This window comes from Calliphora vicina, chromosome 5 (assembly GCF_958450345.1).
Source record: "Calliphora vicina chromosome 5, idCalVici1.1, whole genome shotgun sequence".
NCBI classification, from domain to species: domain Eukaryota; kingdom Metazoa; phylum Arthropoda; class Insecta; order Diptera; family Calliphoridae; genus Calliphora; species Calliphora vicina.
Window position 1 is genome coordinate 21,095,573 of NC_088784.1, and position 7,008 is coordinate 21,102,580.

The 7,008-nt window shown below is 26.3% G+C and overlaps 1 protein-coding gene across 1 annotated transcript in view; it reads left to right on the top strand.

Annotated features, from left to right (window-relative positions):
- The window catches only part of GstS1 (Glutathione S transferase S1), a 491,998-nt gene that overhangs the window by 380,005 nt on the left and 104,985 nt on the right, over positions 1 to 7,008 (top strand). The gene's annotated exons all lie outside the window — the stretch shown is intronic.

Here is a 7,008-nt window from a genome sequence, read left to right on the forward strand (position 1 = left end):
AAAAAAAATCGTACTTTTCTTCTTTTTAAGTTATTTAAAAATCTTCTAAGAAGATGTATTAGGAATTTATACGTTTTGAAAAGCTAACTTTACATTTAATATTTTATATGAAAACTAATTTGAAAATTGTTGATACCCTGGGGACCAGGTTCATCCAAAAAACGCCTATTTTTATGTATAATTCAACTTTAGGGCAAAAATTCTCAAATCGTTGATATCAAAATATAGTAACTCATTTTTGATGGCCAAATATGTTCTTAATTATTTTGTAAAGGTTTCCTTTAACACCCCCCCCCCCTGCACTGTGGTTCCAAATCTAAATCTAGGTGGACAAAATTATTGGCGCTCTTTTTATATAGAATTGGTATCTCCGATTCCAAACAAAAATCTTTAAAAGATCAATATAAACTTTTTTTCAAGTTAGAGTAGGATAGTATAAAAAACATTAATAAAAAATTAAAAAAAAATACGTTTTCATGTCTTTCTGAAACTAAATTTTTAAAAAAATCTGTATTTACTATATTTCAAGTTACATTAGTGTCTAGATATATAAAAATCAATAATAAATAAAGAAATATTTCTAAAAATTCCATTCCGTAAAAATTAAAGAAAAAGTATTTCGGTGGGTGCTGGCGGCTACAATTTTTCTACAAAGACATTCCCCAGAAGTTTCTTTAAATGATGTATATAGTCATTGGACGTGCTTCGACGGTCTTTTTTTTTGGCAAGCTATATAACATTCTTAGAAAAAAAATATCAGTATATTTGAGAACCAAGTTTAAAGGACTATAACAGGAAAATGGAGAGGCCCATAAATATAAGATATACATTTCATAAAAGCCTATATCAATGTTTATCTATGTTTTAAAGTATGAATTTCTACATGGTAAAACCATTGATATATATCTAATTTAGTAAAGCAGTAAAATATTAAAAAAAAATTAACGAAAATATGATTCAAAATTTGTTGAACTTCTGATGTTCAAATGTTTCAAATGTTTAATTGAAAAAGCCATTTGTATTGGAGGAGAGCAGATTGTCAGCTTCCGAAAAAACTTAGTTTTTCCAAATTCTGAAGATACCGATTTTCATAATTTTGTCCACCTAGATTTTGATTTGGAACCACATACCAGGGCACGAAGATTATAGCCAAAAAAACTAAAAAATCCCATTTTGGGATTTTTCAACACCTTTTTATGAATTGCGGGATTCCTGATTACAAATATCAAAATTTTGTTTTTATTTTTCCATTTTCAATAGAAAAAATACATAACTGTAAAATTTTAATAATCAGGAATACATAAAATTCATTTTACAATTTTGCAAAATTCTGGAGAAAATCAAATCATTGGATTCATTTTTAATTTAGGTCCATTGTTATAGAAAATTCGAATAAAGACAAAGTACCATAAAGTATCCGCTATGAATTCCCACTTAATTTGCACAATATATGCTTAATTTTATGTTTCTAGGTTCATTATTATAGAAAATTTAAAAAGTACCATCACAAGGAAAAAAGTACCACTAAATACACCTTTTGCTTATTCTTACTCATTCAGGATCATATTTAAAAATGGACCTAGAAATATGAAATTAAACATATATGATTTTGGGTGAATAAGAATTCAAGAGGGAGACTTTATGGTACTTTTTGAATACATTTATAATAATGAACCTGGAATCATGAAATTAGCCAGGTTCATTATTATAAATGTATTCAAAAAGTACCATAAAGTCTCCCTCTTGAATTCTTATTCACCCAAAATCATATATGTTTAATTTCATATTTCTAGGTCCATTTTTAAAGAAAATTCAAAAAGTACCATTAGAAGGACGAAAAAGTAACTATAGTTCAGTTCTCACATGTTGGTACCTTAATATTATCCCATATTCCTAACTCTAACTTTACTCAGATACATATCAAATAACTTTAATGTCGATAAGTCAAATTAATTTAAAATATTAAAAAAGTACCACTAGGAGAAAAGTGCCAATTTCCCTCTTCCATATTGAAAAACCTTCAAGTTTGAAATTTCAAAACACTCCATTTTGAAAACGATTAAAATGTGTGTAAAAGATTCAAATCCGTTTAGAAAAAATATGTTTAACAAAAGTACCAAACTATTTACCCGGATTTGGTCTAATTTACACCTTGGCACTCGAGTTTCAATTAACACTATGTTATTTAATTTTTGTATGAATCCAAGAAATCGTATTATCATAATGTCGTAAAATATTTTTTTAGTTTAAACAAATTCTTGTTGTGCTGCAAACAAAAAAAGTATTATTTTATGACAAACCAATAAACATAGTTCTAAAAGTCTTATTAGTTTATAACTTCTTTGTTTGAAACCCAACAAAAATTTATTTAAACTAAAAAAATAGTTTATGTCATTATGACAATACGTCCTAATAGGAGACCGTTTGAATCCCCCAAATATAAAAAAAAATTATATAAACTGGCTTAACATTTCAAATAAAATGTATTTTCCCGTTTTACACTCTTTTTGGTAACTTTTATAATAAAATATTCATATGTCTATGCCAATTTATAGAAAAACATATTTTATGAATAAGTACCAAAAATAAACACAATTTTTATACTTTAAGGGTTCCAAAAAGTACCAAATTCATATTTGTTATTTTTTGATAAGTAAATAATACGATTTAAAATTTGTTACTATATTTATTGGTTTAAAAGTTACATAGGGTTCCAATTTTTATCCGTTTTCTCCCCTAAAAGATTCGAATTTCGAAAAAGTACCAATTACCTGTCATTTCTATTTTACTTAGAAATATACATTTATAAAAGGTCATGTTTTTGAAAACTAAAATTAAGGAATATACAGCGACCCTTAAAAGTGAGTAGAAATCGGTGAATTATTTGATTTTTAAGACCATGAAAGTCATTATAGTCTGACTTAAATCTTTTTTCAGAACTGTATTCATTATTCACACATCATTCATTATTCGCACAATCTCCAACTAACCAAAAATTTTAAATTGTAATCGCTGTATAGATTTTATGATTTTCATTATCTTAAAAAAAATCAAATAATTTGTGGTGTTTACTCACTTTTGAGGCTCTCTGTAGTTTAAAAAAAACAACAATAATTACATAAAATTGGTCAGGCCAATAATCGATTTTTTTTTATAAAATGTTGATAGCAGATAGATATGTATTTAAATTAGATAAAGCGAAAATCATTTTCAGCTAAAAATTTCAAATATTTATTTTAATTTTGTATCTATACAAAAATCACTTGTTTAAAAATTAAAATCTTTAGAAAATCAATTCTGTTAATAATAAATGCATAAAAATTATTATTTCGAAATAATAAACTCACCTGATACATAAATTACTTTACATATTTATTACACTATTATACATATGTACACAAATTAAATGCCCGAACCGATTACCGCTTTATTTACACTAGTTAGAGAATTGGCAACTCTAGTATGTTTTTGTTTCTTTTCATTTCCTTTTGTTTATTTTGATTTTGCTCTTTTATTCTCGTAACAATAACAATAAGAAACAACAACAACACATTTAATGCACAGCATCACGCGATACACAAGCAAATTCATGTGTAAACGGCTTTAGTTTAGAAAAACAACAACAACAACTAAATGCATCTAATAATTTTGCTTTTTCTAACTGATTTCTATTCTAATAAAAACTTTAGTTTACTCCACGACTTCTTATAATTTTAAATAATTATTTTATTTAATTACACTTAAAGCCGCTTAACATTTTATTTAACAATTACACTATTTAATTTTCTATAACTGACGGACGACAACAGGAACGAATTTAAAACAAACGATTTTAGAGGAGACCGTGCAAGGCGAATTTATACAAGGTGGAGTCAGTCAATCAGCTGATTACTCTTTTTTCGCTTGTTTGGTTCTAATATCTGTCAAAGCTTGTTTTTATACTTCAATATCTATATATTCAAAGCTAATTAACAAAATATTTATATTTTGCATAAATAAGTAAAGCCCTCACTATTAAATTATCTACACTATATTTAGTTTTAATACATATTTGTTTAATTTTTAATTTCTGTTTTTTGACATTTGTTAAGACCATTTGTTGTTTTTGTAGAACTACCACCACCTTGTATAAATTCGCCTTGAGACCGTGTAAGAACTAAATTGTTGGGCGAACAGAGCAGAGTTGCCAATTCAAATGGAATTATATTTGGTGGAAGGATTTCATTAACAGGATATTTATTTAATGGGAGAAAGCTATTTGAAGAGATGAACTCCATATTTATATTAAAATTTTAAATTGATAAAAGATTTAGATATACAATTTTTTAATTCCCAGTTTTCTATAGAAAACTGTGTCGAAATCGACAACAATTTTCTATAGAAAACTGTGCCTAAATCGACAATAATTTTCTATAGAAAACTGTGCCTAAATCGACAATAATTTTCTATAGAAAACTGTGTCTAAATCGACAATAATTTTCTAAAGAAAACTGTGTCTAAATCGACAATAATTTTCTAAAGAAAACTGTGTCTAAATCGACAATAATTTTCTATAGAAAACTGTGTCTAAATCGACAATAATTTTCTATAGAAAACTGTGTCTAAATCGACAATAATTTTCTATAGAAAACTGTGTCTAAATCGACAATAATTTTCTATAGAAAACTGTGTCTAAATCGACAATAATTTTCTATAGAAAACTGTGTCTAAATCGACAATAATTTTCTATAGAAAACTGTGTCTAAATCGACAATAATTTTCTATAGAAAACTGTGTCTAAATCGACAATAATTTTCTATAGAAAACTGTGTCTAAATCGACAATAATTTTCTATAGAAAACTGTGTCTAAATCGACAATAATTTTCTATAGAAAACTGTGTCTAAATCGACAATAATTTTCTATAGAAAACTGTGTCTAAATCGACAACAATTTTCTATAGAAAACTGTGTCTAAATCGACAACAATTTTCTATAGAAAACTGTGTCTAAATCGACAACAATTTTCTATAGAAAACTGTGTCTAAATCGACAACAATTTTCTATAGAAAACTGTGTCTAAATCGACAACAATTTTCTATAGAAAACTGTGTCTAAATCGACAACAATTTTCTATAGAAAACTGTGTCTAAATCGACAACAATTTTCTATAGAAAACTGTGTCTAAATCGACAACAATTTTCTATAGAAAACTGTGTCTAAATCGACAACAATTTTCTATAGAAAACTGTGTCTAAATCGACAACAATTTTCTATAGAAAACTGTGTCTAAATCGACAACAATTTTCTATAGAAAACTGTGTCTAAATCGACAACAATTTTCTATAGAAAACTGTGTCTAAATCGACAACAATTTTCTATAGAAAACTGTGTCTAAATCGACAACAATTTTCTATAGAAAACTGTGTCTAAATCGACAACAATTTTCTATAGAAAACTGTGTCTAAATCGACAACAATTTTCTATAGAAAACTGTGTCTAAATCGACAACAATTTTCTATAGAAAACTGTGTCTAAATCGACAACAATTTTCTATAGAAAACTGTGTCTAAATCGACAACAATTTTGTATAGAAAACTGTGTCTAAATCGACAACAATTTTGTATAGAAAACTGTGTCTAAATCGACAACAATTTTGTATAGAAAACTGTGTCTAAATCGACAACAATTTTGTATAGAAAACTGTGTCTAAATCGACAATAATTTTCTATAGAAAACTGTGTCTAAATCGACAATAATTTTCTATAGAAAACTGTGTCTAAATCGACAATAATTTTCTATAGAAAACTGTGTCTAAATCGACTATAATTTTCGATAGAAAACTGTGTCTAAATCGAATGAATGTTAAAATCTTATGAATGTTAAAATTTGAATTGAAATTTTTAATTATATATGCCTAAACATAATTATACATCAATTCCCCTCATCTTATAGCTTCCTCCCATTAAATAAATATCCTGTTAATGAAATCCTCCCACCAAATATAATTCCATTTGAATTGGCAACTCTGCTCTGTTCGCCCAACAATTTAGTTCTTACACGGTCTCCTCTAAAATCGTTCGTTTTAAATTTCTTCGTGTTGTCGTCCGTCTGTAATAGAAAATTAAATATAGTGTAATTGTTAAATAAAATGTTAAACATCTTTAAGTGTAATTAGATAAAATAGCTTTTTAAAATTATAAGAAATCGTGGAGTAAAATAAAGTGTTTATTAAAATATAAATCAGTTAAAAATTCAAAAATTATTAGATGCGTTTAGTGGTTGTTGTTTTTGTTTTTCTAAACAAAAGCCGTTTGATTTTGCGTGTATGTCGCGTGATGTGCATTCCAATGTGTTGTTATTGTTTTTGTATACAAAAAAAAAAACAATAATGAGAAAAAAAGAGCTAAAGAAAGAGTGCATTGAATTTAGGAAATGAAGAGCAACAAAAACATTGTTTTAGTAATGAAGCATACTAGAGTTGCCAATTCTCTAACTAGTGTAAATAAAACGGTTAACGGTTCGGGCATTTAATTGTTATATAATAATATAAAAAATACAAATGTACCTATATGTATTGTATTTCAGGTGAGTTTATTATTTAGAAATAATAATTTTTATGCATTTATTATTAACAGAATTGATTTTCTTAAGATTTTAATTTTTAAACAAGTTTATTTATACCTAGGTACATTATAAAAATAAATATTTAAAATTTCTAGCTGAAAATGATATTCGCTTTAACTAATTTAAATACATATCTATTTTTGATCAACTTTTTATAAAAAAATCGATTATTGGGTTGAAAAATTTTATCTAAATATTGTGGTTTTTTAAACTACAGAGAGCCTCAAAAGTGAGTAAACACCACAAATTATTTGATTTTTTTTAAGATAATGAAAATCCTAAAATCTATACATCGATTACAATTTAAAAGTTTCGGTTAGTTGGAGATTGTACTGAAAAATAGATTCAGTTCTGAAAAAGATTTAAGTCAAACTATAATGATTTTCCTGGTCTTACAGAAATCA